Below are 18,811 nucleotides of genomic sequence, written 5' to 3' on the forward strand. Positions count from 1 at the left end.
GATGCCAATGTTAAGACACACTGAGATTTACCAAAACTGCGTAAAGCCGTGGTTCCATGACAACCTACCAACTTTCCTCAGTACGCAAGTACTGAGCATCTATCTTGCTGTACACTAAGTGTGCAGAAAGGATCCTTCTCCTGAGGATAATCTTCCTCTCTGTGATAAAGGCCATAAGCTCAGTGGTAAATAAATTACTGATAAAATTTTCACAACTAAAATTTATTTCTGCACAAAATATGTAAACAACAAATTTAATACAGTAATACTGCTTTAAAAAATGAAAATAACTTACCTTAGAAGGAGGAGATGTAAATAGCTGGTGTTACACTTAAACCTATAAAACAAACAAACAAAAATTACCTCTGACCAAGATTCCTTAAAGGTTAAGCATATAGTGTTGCTTATGATTTTAGAAGCATGACTTTAAAAACAGCCATAAGAAACAAAGTGTCAGATATCATGATTGTTCAGCACCCACCTCCAAACATGAACAAACACCAAGAACCATTGATGCCTGCTTTACCACTGCCCTTCTCTATTCACTTCCACATTTCAACTTCATTTCTGTCCCTTATTTTTTATTCTGGCAAACAGAAATATCTTTAAACCTCTGATTATATGAGAAACAACTTCGGTAGAATTGTTAAGATGTTAAAACTGGTTTTTTTAAGTTTACAGTATTGAGTGGCCAAAAAGAACGTATGTTAAAAGTTACTGGGAGTCCTAACACATTTCCTCCACAAAATGAGTACTAGTTATAAAAAGGGAAATAGAACTTTGCAATGAAGAGTTCTAAACGTAACCAAATGACCAAATTTAGCAATAGTGGGTCAACCTGTTGAGGTATTTCTTCTAATGTGATGCAGGAAAATGTACAGATGGCACCTATGTTGTATTCTCATCAAAAGTATATTTCTACCTAACCAATTAGAAGGAAACAAATCCAGAAAGTATGACATTCTATTAGGTAACAGACCTGAACTACTACAAAGAGTCAATGTCATGAAAAATAAAAGACAAAGAGATTCCTCAAGATTAAACAAGACTACGGACACATTAATAAGCAAATCTAACTGGTGATTTAGCAAGAAACTGAAACTTACCCTATCAAAAATCTACTTCCTATCTCTACCCTACCAAATTTGCTCATCCCATGGGTTTCCTTATCATAGTAAATCAAAATTCTAACCTCCAAAATGTTCAGCATTTACTTTCATGCTTTACCAGTGCCTATGTCACTCTGTGCCCTAACTCAACATAAATTTTTCACTGCAAATTTTCAAAATTTCACACTGAAGTAGTCACATGTTGTATAACACCACTTCAGTCAAAGACTGAGAACATATACAATGGAGATCCTGTAAGATTATAATGGAGCTGAATAATTCCTACCAAATCATCCTAAGACCATAGTGTAACAGAGTATTCCTACCTGTGGTGATCCTGGTGTGCAAAATTTTGCAAGCAGTATAAAGAGTGCAGCAAATACAGTTATATATAGTACACAGTACTTGATAATAAATGACTGTTACTGGTTTATGTGTTTATTAAACTATACTTTTCATTGTTATTTTACTATACCTTTCAATGAGTATCTTCTATTTATTAAAAAAAAAGTTAGCTATAAAACAGTATGTCATGTTACACTGGCAGCAGCCTCATACACACTCTACATACTACACCAAGAGGGCACGTGGAGTTCAGCATGGTGTCACATGCCTATAATTTTAGCACTCAGGATGCTGATGCAGAAGGATTAGAGTTCAAGACCAGCCTGAGTTACACAGTAAGACCCTGTCTCAAAAATTCAGTAAGAGGTCATGTGGAGTTATTTACATACAGTGTGTAAGTACACTGTATGATGTTGCAACAATAAGGAAATCATCCAATGACAGATTTCTCACAATGTATCTCCCTGTTAAGTGAGGCATGACTGTGTGCTTATCCTTGGATAACTTGGGCTTTTCTTTTTTCCAAATGATAAAGTAAGTTAAGATGACCTTCAAGATATTCGAGGGAACATGCAGCTACTTTAAGAGGTTACTGTAGCTCAGACATATCAGAATTGGTCAGACACTGATTTCAAACTAGTGGGAGAGAGACTGCGGGGCTAGGGGAAAAAATGGGTTAAAGGCCAATTTATATTCATTCTCTTTCAGTATTAGTTTTATGATTATACCTCCCTTAGTGACTACAAAGATAGGTATGAAGGATGAATTAGGAAGAAAGATAAGGTTTAGGCAGAATAAGAAGTCAGTTTCACCACTTCAACATGAGCCATACCATCTATAGTTTCAGTTAAAGGCAATGAGAAGTGGGAGGGCAAAGCAGATGAAGTAGTCAAAAAGACCTAATCTATACAGAAAGGTAGTGAGATACCAAGGCAAATGAAATGAGCAAGAGTAGACACAATGAGAAAACAGACCCGGAGCTGATATGGATTACTGTCACACCTAAGGTAAGGGGTAGAAAATGAAACTGGACAACTCGAAGAGAAGCTATTAAAATCATATATGTCTAGAAAGCAGGAATTATATAACCAAAGGTCTAGGAAGTTAGGTAAAATAAAAATGAAAAGTCTCATTACAAATTATGGATTAAAAAAGAATAACTGGGCATGGCAACTCATGCCTGTAAGGGATTACAACTACTTGAGGCAGAGAACAGTAGGATCGAGGTTCAAGGGCTGGGTAAAAAGCTAGTGAGATCCAATCTCAACCAATACATTGGGCAAGGTGGTTGTACAACTGTGATCCCAGCTACGTGAGAAGTGTAAGGAGGATCACATTTGAGGCTCTCCTAGGAAAAAATCTGAGACCTTACCTGAAAAATAACTAAAGCACAAAGGGCTGGGAGTGTAGCTCAAGTAACAGAGTATCTGACTAGTAAGCTGAGGCCCTAAGTTCAAGTCCCAGTACTGAAAAAAAAATAAATTTAAAAAATTAAAATTATTGGGTACCTCTCAAAAATAAGATCTATGTGAAAAGTATCTATAAATATATGAACAATTCATTTTATTTTTATTTAAGAACATAAGCTATAAACAAAGGTTTATAGTTTTAATTCTGGTTTGTTTCCTCTTTTATTACCGTAACCCATGGATTCTTCCTTCTTCATGAGTTGAAAATTGCTTATCTTGACATCTTATCAAGTATTTGTGTTAGTATCTTGCTCATTCAGCTACAAAGACTCTCACAACTCTCCTCCATCCGTGTTCATCCCACACACTCACAACCACTAAGTACCCAATCACCAGGATATTTAAAGTTTTGCATATCCACTGCCCAATACAACCCCCTGCTTTTCTTAGCAATTTCAAAAATGCCACGTAGGCTTTTCATGCCTCTTACCGATCTTCTTCCTCCCTTATTCCAGTCACAACTTCTCATGTTTCAACAAGAACACAGACAGACACGCCTACACACAGACTTGCTTACATCTTTTACTTCTCTGCCCCCAAGTCAGATTCAGAACTTTCTATCATGCTATTTTGTAATCTAACAGCCTCTTCTTTCCATCTGCCAATTTTTAAAAATTATCTTTTCCATGTAAACTACTAAGAAGACTACCACAAATTATGCAACTCAGCAAATGTGATCTTCCTCCCCCGGGGACATCTGTTGTAATCAATCTCATCTTACTAGGTATATCCCAAAAAGGTAAATACATAAACAAAACCTTAAGAGAAATAGTAAATGTGCCCATAATTAAGAAATTTGCAGTTTAAGGCCAGCCCACATATGTACAACCTATTCAGCAGTTCTAATACTGTGAAAAATAAAATACTGACATGCTTCAAACATGTAAATATTAAGCAATTTAAAAATATCACAGCTCAAGCACTGATTCTTGTCATTAAGTCCTCCAAGAAGGCTTTTAAGCCTCAAAATGGAAAATCCAGTGCTATGGATGTAGCTCAGCAGTAGAGTACTTCCATAGCATGTGCAGGACGGACCAATAGTTCAATCACCCAGCACCACAAAAACAAAAATAAAATAAAATAAAACTCATAAGTCTTGAATAGGCTCTGCTACACAAACCCATTAAACTTAACGAGCATGACAAATGGAAAGGAGGGAAAGAGGGAGACAGGGAGGGAGGGAGAAAGACTCTAGCACAAGTTGCAGCAGAAGTAATTCCACCACATAATTTTCTAAGTTGTACTCTCGCAAGAAATCATAGGTCACTATTAGGCCCTTGAAGTTTTTTCTAAATGAATGACCCCTGTTTTCTTAGAATAATCTTTTGAAACAGAAAATAATTGGGTAGCTGGAGAGCATTAGAGAATACAATCAAGTGGAATATCTTATAGCAACCTATTAACTTTCCCCAATCTGGGTTTTAAGTTATTGATTTAAATACTTATCACTAAACAACGATATTTTGAAAGTATAACTCAATGAAAATCAATACCATGAATATCTAGCTGATATTAATATTTAATGTTATGCTTTCCCAGTTTAATTTAAATGAACTTACATTTCTTCTGTTCTTTAAACACAGCAATTATAGCAAATCACAGTGCCTGTTTTTCTCATGGAAGCAAATTATTTAAGAGGTACTATGACTCTCCACTAAGTCTCTTACAAATGAGCATTATTATCTTCAAATTAATTTTAAAATAATCTCTTACACGTGGAGATGTAAATACTGATCCACTTACATGTAAGTAAGAGCAAAAAGTGAGCAGCCTGTTGTCTTGAAAAAGATTTAACAAACTCACACATTAGTAAACAGCCCTGTCTTGACCAAGTCCTTTCAGACCAAAAAACTCTAAAGATTAATCCGGGTTTTAACTCAACTCGTTCACATTTTCTTGTACACCCTAAGATAGTTTTAATATAATGATGTAAGATACAAAGAACACAGTCTACAAAATTTTAAAAAATCAATTAGTGAAAAGTCTAAGGAACAGAAAGAATTTTTTCTTAAGCCTAAAGGTTAACATCTTTTTCTTTTCAGAACCTACTGCACCATCGAAAACAACCTGTATCTGAAACAGCTCCACATCATTATTTAAAACTACCTCTACAGTGAACATTCTTCTGGAATATTTTTCAGCTCTTTACTCCCTCTGAATGTACTCCAACCAATGGATTCTTCTTTCTACAACACTCAATACCTCAAAGACCCTTAGCTTAATAAGAACTTTCTAAAGCAATCAGATACTTTTTAAAGCCAGAAACAAATTAACTTGTTACATATTAAGAAAATCATTACACTGGTCTTTACAAAAGCTCAAGGAAGCTCCCAGACCTCCAATAATTTATCCTACAAGGAATATTTTAGTTACTTTATAACACTATTGGTTACTCAGGCATCTTCACTTCCCCAACTGATTAAGATATTCTTCTGAAACTGCATGCCTTATCCTCTTGAAGAAATCTTTTCAATAATTACTTAACATTCAACCACTTTCAAATGTTCACTGAAACCCATGCTTTGAAAAAATATAACCCAGAAACCAAAGGAAAATACACCTCAAGCTTTTAGAAAACAAGAACACGCAGAAACTAGCAGAAAACTCAGAACCAGCAGAAAGAGAGAAATAATAAAAATTAAGGCCACGATCAATGAAACTGAAATAAAAAAACTGTCACACACACACACACATATATACAAATCAGCACCAAAAGTTAGTTTTTTGAAAAAATAAGAATAAACTTTAAGCCAATCTTAGGAGGAGGAAAAAGACCCAAATTAATAAAATTTAAGATGAAAAAGGGAAATCACAACAAATACCAGTAACATCCAGAGGATTCTTAGGGAATTTTGAAAACCTATATTCAAATAAACTGGAAAATCAGAAGAGAAAATGGATAAATTTCTAGATGCATCTGACCAACCAAAACTGAACCAAGGGAATATAAACCACCTATATAGATCTATAACAAGCAATGAGATTGAAGAAGAAATAAAGTGTCTCCCAACAAAGAAAAGCCCAGGACCCAATGGATTCCCTCCTGAATTCTACCAGACCTTTAATGAAGATCTAATACCAAAACAATCCTCAAATATTTCCATGAAATACAAAAGGAAAAGCACTGCCAAAATCATTCTAAGAAGCCAGTATTACATTCATCCCAAAACTGAATATAAAAAAATGAAACTTAAAGATCAATCTCTTAAATGGATTTAGATGTAAAATTCTCAATAAAATACTGACAAACTGAATTCAACAACATATCAAAAAGATCATACACACCATGATCAAGTCGGTTACATCCCAGGTGTGCAGGAATGGTTCAACATACACAAATCATTAAATGTAACACTGTGTATTAACTGAAGCAAAGACAAAAACATGATCATCTCAATAGATGCAGAAAAAGCTTTCAACAAAATTCAACATCCTTTCATGATAAAAGCTCTAATGAAACAAGGAACAGAAACAATGTACCTCAACATAATAAAGGCTGTATGACAAGCAGATAGCCAACATCATACTAAATGGGAAAAAACAAACCATTTCCTTTAAAGTCAGGAAGGAGACAAGGGTGTCCAACTCTCTCCACTCTTATTCTACATAGTCTTGGAATTCTAAGCCAGAGCATTAAAACAGAATACGACGAATTCCAATAGGAAAGAAAGAAGTCAACCCATCCCTACTTGCAGACGACATGATCTTATATCTAAAAGACCCAGAAAACTCCACCAAAAAACTCCTAGACATCATAAACCTTCAGCAAAGTAGGATACGAAATCAATTTACAAAAATCAGTAGCCTTACTATATACCAACAATGAACAGACTGAGAAAGAATGTAGGAAAACAATTCCATTTATAATAGCCTCAAAAAGAAAAAGAAAAAAAAAAAAAACCTAGGAATAAACTTAACAAAGGAAGTGAAAGACCTCTATAATGAAAACTATAAACCACTGAAGAAATAAATACTACATACAGAAAATGAAAAGATCTCCCATGATCATGGATCGGCAGAATCAATATTGTGAAAATGGCTATATTGCCAATATCAATATACATATTCAATGCAATCCCCATCAAAATTCATCACAGAGATTGAAAAAAATCAACCCTAAAGTTCATATAGAAGCAAAAAATCTGCAAATAGCCAAAGCAATACTGAGTGAAAAGAGCAATGCTGGAGGCAGCACAATACCCTAACGACTTCAAAGTATGCTACCACCTGATTTTTGACAAAGGCACCCAAAACATACAATGGAAAAAAGACCACCTCTTCAACAAATGTTGCTGGGAAAACTGGTTATCTGCCTGCAGAAAACTGAAACTAGATCCATGTCTTTAACTCAAAGCAGATTAAGGACCTTAACATAAGACCTGAAACTTTGAAGCTAGTACTGGAAAAAGTATGGAATACACTGAAACTAATAGGCACAGGCAGTAACTTCCTAAATAGAAAGCCAATGGCTCAGCAACTAAGAGAAATGACACTATGTGAAACTAAAAAGCTTCTGCATAACAAAAGAAATGCCACCAGATGGAAGAGTTAGCCCACAGAATGAGAGAAAATCTTTGTCAGCTATACATTTGACAAGGGATTAATAAGCAGAATATACTACGGGCTCAAAAAACAACTCCCAAAAAAATCAATGACCTAATGAAGAAATGGGCAAAAGAACTCAACAGAGCTTTTTCAAAGGAAACGTTGTAAATAGCCAAATAACACATGAAGAAATACTCAACAACCCTGGCCATAAAGGAAATGCAAACCAAAACCACATTAAGATTCCACCTCACTCCTGTTAGAATAGCTATCAAAAACACCAACAAATGTTGGCAAGTATGTGGAGAAAAAGGAACCCTCATACACTGCTGGTGGAAATGTAAGTTAGTACAACCACTATGGGAACAGTATGAAGGCACCTCAAAAAATTAAAACTAGAACTACCATATGATCCAGCAATGCCACTCCTAGAGACATATACCCAAAGGAATCTTAAGTCCAGTTATAATAAAGAAATCTGCACACCTATGTTTATTGCAGTATTATTCACAGTAACTAAACTATGGTAACAGCCAAGATGCCCCACAACTGATGAACAGATTAAGAAAATGTGGTATCTATATATAGTAGAAATTTTATTCAGACATATTGAAGAACAAAATTTTACTATAAGCAGGTAAATGGATGGAAATGAAGAACATCATCTAATGTGAAGTTAGCCAGGTTCAGAAAGCCAAAGGCCACATGTTTTCTCTCATGTGGAATATAGGCTCAATATAAATACCAGCAATAATATCTATAAATATAAATACATACACACATATAGATGTGTATAAAGATCACGTATCCAAAAGTGGGACTGGAAGAGACCAAGGGAGGAAAAGAAAGAGAGCAAATAATAATGAAGTACATCACAACCTGTAGGAGCAAGACACAGGGAAACATTAAACAGCACAGGACTGGGAAAAAGAGCAAGAATATGCAGTGGAGGGTGGTTACACTGACTAAAGCATAATGCATGACAGATGTAATATCAAGGCAAAACTCCCATTGAACAATGAATAGACACCTGAAAAGCAAAGGACAGGAATGAAAATCAGGTCTTGCTAACAGGAGGTCACTAATGGGAGGAGAGTAAAAGGAGGAAGTAAAGGAGGTGAATGTAATTGATGGACCTTACTTAGAATTTTTAAACCTGTTGAAATCACCATAAGAAGGGGACTAAGGCCAACCACCCCTGGCTCAGGCCTGTAATCCTACTCAGGAGGAAGAGATCAGGAGAATCCTGGTTCAAAGCCAGCCCAAGCAATCAGTTTGTGAGACCCTATCTCGAAAAACCCATCATAAAAAAAGGGCTGGTGGAGTGACTGAAGGCATAGGCCTTGAGTTCAACCCCCGGTACTGGCAGGGGGGTGGGGGGGGGGGAAGGAGGGGACTAAGGTAGAAAGGAGAAAATGAACCAATTTGGGATATAATACATATATACATGGAAATGCCATAATGAAGTTCCCTGTATAGATATTTTAAGCAAACAAAAATGTCTTTTTTTCCAAACACAAAGGACAGGGACTGGAGGTATGGCTCAAGCAGCAGAGTGCCTGCTTCACAAGAACAGAGCCCGGAGTTCAAACCCCAGTTCTGCCCAAAAAAAAATAAAATAAAATAAAATAAAAAGGGCCAAAAACGAAGGACAGGAATGTAAAACAAGTTCTGTCTGGGGACTGATATCATTGGGAGGGGAGATATGAGGAAAGAGCGCAGGAGGGTGAATGTGGTGGAAATATTATGAACTAATGTATGAAAACGAAAAAAATGAGACACTGAAACTGTTCCATGAATGGAATGAGGGGACTAAACAGAAAGATGGGGGGGTGACTTTAACTATGATAAGCACTTTTGTAAATGTCATAGTGTACCCCCAGCCCAACAATATGGTAATTAAAAAGCATGCTTTATATTTTAAAAAGATATAACCGACAAAACAAAGGGCAAATACATCTACAGTAGGTGTACCAATCATTAAGATCTGGTCGTTGCAAAGTTCTACTATAATAGATCAGATCTTTTAACTTATTTTTAAAAAGAAAATTCTCTATAAAGTTTAAATTGTGCCAATCCACTTCAAATAAATTTTATGACCCAAAGAGTCATGGTGGACAAAGAACATGAATAGACATTTTTTTAAAGATATAAAATGGCCAATATGCAAATATAAAAATGCCGAATATCACAGATTAGGGAAATGCAAATCAAAACCACAATAAAGATACCTCTTCACATGAAACAGGATGGCTATTAAGAAATTAAGGAAAAAGAAAACAAAACGAAATAAAAGAGAAAGTGTAACTCTTGTGCACTGCTGGTAGAAATGTAAAATGGTGCAGTCACTGGGGAAAACAGTTTTACAATTCCTCCAAAAAAAACAAAAATATAGGACTGGGCTCAGTGGTAGAGTGCTCACCTTGCAAGATTGAGGCCCTGAGTAAACTCCAGTACCACCAAAAATTCCACTTCTGGGTATATGTCAAAAGAACTAAAAGCAGGAACTCAAAAACAGATACCTGTATACCCACATTCATAGCAGCATTATTCGCAATAGCCAAAAGGTGCAGGCAAACCAAATATCCAACATAGAAAGATAAAATGAGGTATATACTTACAATGAAGTATCATTCGGTCTTAAGAAAACTCTGAAAGAGTACAATGGAATGAATTTTAAAGATGCCATGCTTCGTTTAGCCAATCTGAAACAGCAAATTTTATGATTCTACTCACATAAGGTCAAATCCGTAGAGAGAAAGGATAATGGTGGTTGCCAAGAGATGGAGGGAGAGGGCAATGGAGGATTACTGTTTAACGGATATGGGATTTCACTGCACAACAATATGAATTTATTTGATGCCACTAAAATATGCACTTAAAAAAATCATTAACATGGAACTGAAATACTGTAGCTCAGTGGTAAAGCACATGCAAGGCTCTGGGTTTGAACCCTAGCACCACACACACAAACACACACACACACACACACACACACACACACAGAGACAAAAAAGTTGAAGTATAAAATAACATCCATCTCATTCTAGAATCAGCACTATACCAACACCAACTACATTAATAAGGAGAAAAACCTAAAAACCAATAGCCTCAAGAATACAAATGCAAAAGTTGCCAACTGTAGCAAATTTAATCCAATACTTTCAAATTGTAATGTATCATGACCAGAACATTCAAAAATCAATTTATTCAATAGTTAAAAAAAAAAAATTCAATCCAAAGTTGGACCAAAGACCTTAAGAGGCACCTCACCAAAGTAGCACCTAGTACTACTAATAAAAACCTAATAATTAGATGGGAATTTCCTCAAACAGCATCTACAAAAAGTCTAGAATTAACATTATACTTGGTCGTGAAACACTGCATTCTTTCTCCCAGACCGGGAAAAAGGAGTTAGCCCTCCACACTGGACTATAGGTTCTAGTCAATGCAAAGTGGCAAAAAAAGAGGAAAGGGTCAGATGCAAAGAAGAAAATAAGTAAAAATAATAAAAAAAAAAAAAAACAGATGACAATCATTTTTGTGGAAAATTCTGAGGAATATACAAAAGAGCTGCTAGAACTAGTGAGTTTAGAGAAGTCACATTACATATATGGTAAACATACAAAAATCAGATTGATTTCCATAAACAAGAAATCAACTTGAAATTTAGAAATATCAGACACAATAGTATCGATATGCAGTAAAAAGGCAACAGTATGTAAGACCCAAATACTGAGAACTGCAAAACACAGTAGAGAGAAATTTTAAAGATCTAAAATAAATGTAAACAGCTGGGCATGGTAGATGTGCCTGCAATCACAGTATTTAGGAGACTGAGGCAGGAAGATTTCAAGTTTGAGGTCAGTCTGGGAACATAGCAAGAAATCTGTGCAAACCCAGGTAAAGATTTACTGTGATCATGGCTCAAAAAAAAACTCAGTAAGCTGTTAATTCTCCCACAATTCATTTATAAATTCATTGCAATTCAACATTCCAGAAGGCTTTTTCTTCGGCTGTGGTGGGGATGAAAACAGGCCTTGCGCATGCTAGGTAAGTGCTCTGCCAATGAGCTACACCCTCAGTCCCAGATTTTTTTTTTTTTTTTTTTTTAAGGAACTGACAAGATGATTCTAAAAATTTAGAAAAGAACCTACAATGACCAAAATAACTGATTAAAGAAAGTAACAGTACCAGCCTTTACTCCCAACACTCTCAAGGTGGAAGCAGGAGGATCACAAGTTGTAGGCTAGCCTGGGCTACAAGTGAGATCCTGTACCAACCTCCTTCCCCCTCCAAAAGTAACAAACTTGAAAAGCTACTTGATGCCAAGAATTATAAGCCTGCAGTAATCACAGTATGGAACTGGCATACATACATGCACATAAATAAAACAGAGTTCAGGAATAGGTTTTTGTTTTGCATTCAATTAATTTCTGACAAAGGTGATGAAGCAGTTCTATTGGGCAAGGATAAGCTTTAACAAACTGAACTGGAAAGGCATACAAGAGAGGGAGCGGGGACTTCATTACCTTATTTCATATGCAACAAATAACCAAAATAGATCACAGACTTAAATATAAGACCTAAAACTATGTAACTTTTATAAGCAAATAGGAAAAATATTAATGGCTACTAGTTTGGTAGCGCTTTCTTTCCCTTTTGTTTTGTTCTTTTTTTCTTTCCTGATTTACCTTTTTGTTTGTTTGAACAGGATCTCATTATATACCACAGGATGGCCTAAAACTTGTGAACCTCCTGCCTTCACCTCCCAAGTACTGCAATTATAGGTGTGCACCACCAAACCATTTTTGGCAAAGGTTTCTTCAGAAGAACACAAAAAGAATGAAAAAAAACTATATTTCATCAAAATTAAATATTCTTGTTCACAATGCTCCTTCTGGGCTCCTTTAGCATGTGGCAAGGTGTTTAGTCCTAGGGCAGCAATTTTATGGCAAAAAAGGTAAGAGGGAGGAAGATGCTAACTGCCTTCAAAATTAACCAAGTTCATTTTGAAATAGTGGGTTTAATAAATCCTTTATTTCTAATTTGGTGCATCACCAAGATTTTATTTGAAGCCAGTCTAATAGCCTAACGCTACTGTCCTGCAGAGTGCCCCGTAGACTTTGAAAGTTGCTTCCATAGCAACTTTCTGTACTAAAACGAAAAGATTCCTCCCCTATTGCACTAAATAAATCATCTGTGTTTGGCTTCTATTCTACCAACTTTAAGGATCATAATCCCTGAGAGTGGAATGCTTCCTCCAGGAACCAACTGATTTCATTGTACTGGAAGTACTGTTGTCCATTAAAAAGACACCACTATGGGCTGTGGGGCATGGCTCAAGCAGTACAGTGCCTGCCTTGCAAGTGTGAAGTCCTGAATTCAAACCCCAGTATCATCCAAAAAAAGAAAAAAAAAGACACCACTAAGAACCTGAATAGATAAGCTATAGATTGGAGAGCGTGCCTATAAAACATATTTCAAAAACCTCTTATCTAGAAACATAAAGAACTTAGAAGTTAATAAGAAACAAACAGCCCAATAATAAACAAGCAAAAGATTTAAACAGACTTATTCAAAGAGATTCTTTTTACAAGTGGTAAATAAGCGCATGAAAAGATGCCCAACATCTTCAGTCATCACAGAAATAAAAAGTTTAAAAACAAAGAAATACATTATATCCCCTAGAATGGTTAAGACTGACCACACAAGTGTTTCTGAGAATACAGAAGGCCTGGAACTCACACTGCTGGTGGGGTTGTGCAGACCCTTGGAGTAAGTTTGGCAAGTGCTTAAAATTGAAAATGTATGTCCACCCCATGACACAGGGATGCTAGTCTTAGATACTTACCCAAGAAAAATCTCTTTCCACACAAGGACACCAGCTTTATTTGTAACAATTGGAAACAGGCAAATGGATAAATTGTGCTATACCCAGATAATGAAATATCACTCAGTAATGAAAAGGAAAAAGCTACTTAAACATGTAACAAATTGGGTGAATCTCAGAATTTTGCTGAGATAGAACTCAGACAATAAAGTTCATGTGAACTTCTGCATAAAATTCTAGAAAATGCAAGTAATATATCGTGACAGAAAGCAGACCAATAGTTGCCCAGGAAGCAAGGGAAATGAACTACATGGAACTCAACAGTTTTGGGAGAGTCATGGATATAGTCATTACCTAGATAATGGCAATGCCTTCGGCATTAGTATTCCATTACAACAACAAAATACCTGAGGCTCCATGTAGAGGTTTTTTAGCTCACATTATGGAGCTTAAAGGGCAAGTTGCCAGCATCTGCAAGGCTCTGGTGACATCCTCATAGCAGACGGCTCCACAGTGGTGGGACCATATGTGGAAAGGAGCGATTACATGACAAGACAAGAAGCCAAATTGTGACAGGGAGGGGCTGGGACTCCTTTCCTATAACATCCCTCTCTCAAGAACTACACTCCTTCAGAAAGCAGCACCCTCAATGACCTAATCACTTCCCACAGGCACTCTTACAGGGTTCCATATCACCACACTGAAACCAAGCTCTAACACATAAACCCTTGTGGATGCACACAAACCATATTCAAGCCATAGCATATTCACAGGCATAAACATATGTCTAACTCAACCATGTCCAAACCATAGCATGTTCACACATACCTATGTTTAAACTCATCAAATCCCACACTTAAATATGTGTACTTCATTATACAGCAATTATACCTCAGTAAACTGTTAAAAATCCGAATCATTTAAATTAAAACCAAGTATCACTACTAATTTACAAAATGACTTTGAGAAACACAAAAAATATTTTTTATGGTAAGAATGCCAGCAATGGAATTCACATTCATCACTGTAGGAATGCACTAAAGTACAGGCATGCTGGAAAACAATCTGGTAGCTTCCAAAAAAGTGAAGCATACACTTGTTACATGATCTAGCAATCCCCCTTCTATTAATCCACGAAATATGGAAATGTGAGCCCAAAGGCATTACGTGAATATTCATAATAGTCACAAATTGAAAACTCAGCCTTATCAATGCCCAAACACTAAAATCCCAAATAATATGATACAAACCTCAAAAAGTTCTAATGAAAATTGAAAGAGGAAATATGAAAAGGACTTAGCTAAAGCATGATAGCAAGTATCACAATCGTTGCTTATCCAAGTAAACAAAAGTTGTGATGGTAGAGAATTACAAATCACACAATATACAGCCTTCTGTGGTTGGTGTGTTTCACTCAGAATGCTTTTGAGATACATCCATGGTTGTCACATCTGTAGGTTATTCCTTTTTTATTATTGAATATTAGTATATTTTAGCGCATGGAGAGTAAAACTATTATTTTTTAAAACTCAATAATGTATAGCAAAATGCAGATAATTTTAAGCTGACTTTCAAAGGCACTACTCTAACCTGGTAACATATCCTAATTTTGCTGGGGCACAAGAGAATGAGCATAGAACTTGAGGTCAGAGGCCTGAAATCTAATTCTAATTCATCAGCTCTCAGACCCTGGGCATCTTATCAGTAAAATGAAACAATAGAAACCTCAAAAAATCCTTGTGAGAATGGAAAAAGAACTTTGAAACTATAATGCATGACACAGAGTATCCATATTAATCACTCTAGGAAGCAAAACTTGTAAGAGCAGGAAAACATTCACAAATATAACTGATCACTTAATGAAATCCTGTCTCTAGTTAGCTGAATGACCTAAGACAAGTCATTTAAACTCTGAGTCTGTTTTTTCCAGCTGCAAATGGAGCTTATTATTAGTTCATTCCACAGATTGGGAGGATTAAATGAGCAATATGTGAATATCACTTAATATTGTAAGTACTTTGTAAATTTTGACTGTTACGGCAAAAATACTATTACCCTGCCAGCCGCCAGTGCTTTACACCTGCAATCCTAGCTACTCAGGAGGATTGTGGTTCAAGGCCAGCCCAGGCAAACAGTTTCTGAGACCCAATCTCTAAAACACCCAACACAAAAAATGGGTAGCAGAATGGCTCAAGTGGTAAGAGTGCCTGCCTAGCAAGCGTGAAGGCCCTGAGTTCAAACCAGTGCTGCTAAAAAAAAATAATTTCTGTGTTGATTACATGTTAAGATATTTGAATATACTGAGTTAATTTCATTTGATTTTTTCACCTGTTTACTTCTTAAAATGAGTACTAGAAACTTTAAAATTATAAGGTGGCGGGCATATTTCTATGAGACAGCAGTAGTCTGTGGTCTGGGCAGAACAGCATCCATATGATTTGAGACTTATTAAAAGTGCAGGTGATTCTTATGGAAGTTAAAGTTTGAGAAGCCCTATATTATCAACAGGGGAGACTGATACAGCATTTGGCAGTTCAGTTCAGATAGAAAGCAATCAACTGCAAAATGAAACTTCAGGTAATGAAAATAATGTCAATGAAAGTAACACGAAAAAATGGCTGGATCAGCGCAAAGCCTTCTATCACCTGGTCTAACTGTGGTTCACAATTAGACCTGTTAACTGAAAAGTCACAAAGATGGTGGCACAATGCAACCTCTAGTGAGGATGACTTGAAGTAAAATGATCCTGTGTGTTACCACAATACCTTTTCACAGCTGACTCATTCTACAAAATAGTGCATATTTATAATTGTAACAAAAATGGTTGGGCCAGGGGTGGGGGATTAGCTCAATGGCAGGCGTGCTTACCAAGCATGGGTCAGGGTTTGATCCCCAGGTCGAGGGGAGGGATATTATACACATATATGAAATTGTATTATAGTATAAAAGTTCAGTTTTAGTTTTCTCTCCCCATTACTTATCACAAACTTGCAATGCCCATTTTCTCAGGTAAGTGAAAATACTAGTACTACTATTTAAGAACTTTACAAATCTCCACTCTTCACTGTCATTTTGTCAATTTAAAATCATTAGCCTTACTCTCAGTGGTGTCACTTGCTTATCTATAAGGACTTAAATTTGTACAGCTCACTTTTAATCAGCCAATTATAAAATCACTAAGCAGATACTTTCTAATGAAAAGCCAAATGATTAACTACAAATATGCTGCTTTCCTAAAGCACTGACATACATTCATTTGTGACTCACAACTGTTATATTAAGTAAAAAAACTAAAAACACGTAAACATACCAATCTATACAGGTGGAATTATATTAAGACTCAATGAGCAATCACCCACTTACATGGTTGATAAAGAAAAGGAGTCTATCGGTAAACACTAGGGCATACGTAAGCATACACGTAAAATCTGTTACATTACACTTTATATTTCCCCTCTAAAACAGTGGAAAGTATGTGTGCAGCTTGTCTAACTCTCCAGGTAGTATTACACAGGGTCACACTCCACACCCTCTCAGACACTGCTCTGGGCTCCTAAAACCCTGGTCTGAAACGTTTCCAAGGTGATGTTAAGACAAAGAAAAAAATACGGCACCAGCAGCCACACTGTCTTACCCAGACCAAAGGGGACACAGATAGACAACCCATTCTGTAACACATCCTCTTATAAGTCAGGTAAGGAAAAATGGATATGGTCAAATAATCTATAGGCCACCATTTCTCAACGTTTAAATAAGAAAGAAGCTGAATACCTTTGAACAATTTTTCATTGCAACATTCAGTCTCCCAAGGTCTCACTTCGAGACGATGGAGGCAGGCTCTGAACCAGAAACCTCTGTGACTTCATGTAGTGAGTGCTCCTTCCTCCAATTTACCTCCCTTTAGAAATGTGCCTAAAATGGTTAGTTAAATCTACTTCCGCGTGTCATCATCACAAACCATAAAGCAAGACACAACCAATCATGGGCTAGAGTATTAAAAACCTTCACCCATAACATTTCACTTGGAATGACATTAGAACTTTTCAATAAAGGTATACTTTAAACATTTTGCTTTAACCTTCGCAAATGGATTTTAAACTGCTGCTTCAGGCGAGAGAAAAACATTGGCCTCCCTCCTTTACCTCTAAAATTGAAAGGCGTGCCTTTCCCTCTGATGACCACCCTGTGGCCATTTCTTCTCAGAGGGTCTGCAGCAACTTAAGACAATATGTAAAAGGGCAGCCATTCCGAGAAGATAACCAACCAGCCACCCACCTGGAGACGGGAGGAAGAAGTGTCCTGGTAAAGAGGGTTTTCTAATTCAAGGACTTTAAGGAGATTCCTCCTACGAGAGCTGGAGGGCAACAAATGTCTATCCATTAGGGGCGGGGCACCTCGGTAGACTGCAAGGAAGAAAGTGTCCTGTTTAAGGTCAACTGTGCTCCAGGGAAGCCCTAGGTGGGCTCCTCCGGTGGACAGAGCTGTAACGACCCTACAATAGTCAGGGATCCTACAACTAGAGCGGTGGGAGGCCCTAGAGGAGGGCGGGCGGCACCTGGCCGGCCTTTTGCACATATACACAACACGCGCACACACACACCACCCTGACACCCTCCTCCCTCCAGGGGCGGGGCAGGCGCTGCCCTCACACAGGAAGTCAGGAAACCCAGGGGGGCAAAAGAGCCACAAGTTCGGGCCATTTAAACCCTCTCGCCCACGTCGGCCCAAGGGCTGACGACCGCCGCCCCTCCCCCCGCGCCTACCCCAGCGCCCCGGCTTCACCTCGCGCCGCCGCCGCGTCCCGCACACGCCTCCCCTAAGCTCTGCTGCCCTCGGCGGGCACAGCGCGAACCCCCGAGCGCCTTTGTGCAGCGCCTCTCCGACTGCCCGCCGTCCGCTGGAACCGGTTCTCCGCCACCTTACCGAGGACCGGGGGAGCCTCGAGGCCCAGCAGCTCCTTCCTCGGCGAACACAGCAGCCGCGGGACACCACCACGAGTCTGGAGCGCGCTCCGAAGGCAGCTACCGCCGACGTCGCCGCCGCAGCCCGGCGTCCCCGCAGGCTGGTCTCAGAGGGAGGGTAAGTTCCAGGGCACGTCGAAGCGCGCCGGCGCGGGGGCGGGGCGCTGCGAGGGGCGGGGCTGTGTCACGTGGTGGCCTGGGCGGGGCGAGTCCACGTGACGGCTGGGCTGGTGGCTCACGTGACGACTTGAGTGGGCGGGGGCGGGAGGTGTCAGGGATGGCGGAGCGGGCTTGGGTCAGGCGGCTGCTGAGGATCCTGGAGGGGCGGGGTGAAGGGTGGAAGGCAGGGAGGGCTGAGGGAGGAGCGAGGGACAGGCCAGGCGAGGAAGTAGGCGGGCTGCAGAGTGGGCGTTAAGCACTTTGTAAACATGAAGTGGGAAGTGTTGAGAAAACGCTATGTGGGGGGAGAATGAGGGAAGGGCGGAAAAGAAGCCAAAGTACTAAGGTAGCAGGAAGGGAGACCGGGAAGTGGCAGCGGGGCTGTGGGCT

The 18,811-nt window shown here is 38.2% G+C and overlaps 1 protein-coding gene across 5 annotated transcripts in view; it reads right to left on the minus strand.

The window, feature by feature from the left end:
* The window catches only part of Arhgap12 (Rho GTPase activating protein 12), a 118,625-nt gene extending 100,233 nt beyond the window's left edge, over window positions 1–18,392 (minus strand). For all 5 annotated transcript variants that reach the window (XM_074056222.1, XM_074056221.1, XM_074056220.1 and 2 more), the window contains exons 1-2: window positions 18,225–18,392; window positions 296–337 (exon numbers count right to left, since the gene is read on the minus strand). The gene's annotated coding sequence lies outside the window, so the exon portion shown is untranslated. The remainder of the gene's footprint in view (window positions 1–295; window positions 338–18,224) is intronic.
* Between the last annotated feature and the right edge of the window lie 419 nt (window positions 18,393–18,811).

The sequence above is a fragment of the Castor canadensis genome, chromosome 15 (assembly GCF_047511655.1).
Source record: "Castor canadensis chromosome 15, mCasCan1.hap1v2, whole genome shotgun sequence".
In the NCBI taxonomy this organism is placed as follows: Eukaryota; Metazoa; Chordata; class Mammalia; order Rodentia; family Castoridae; genus Castor; species Castor canadensis.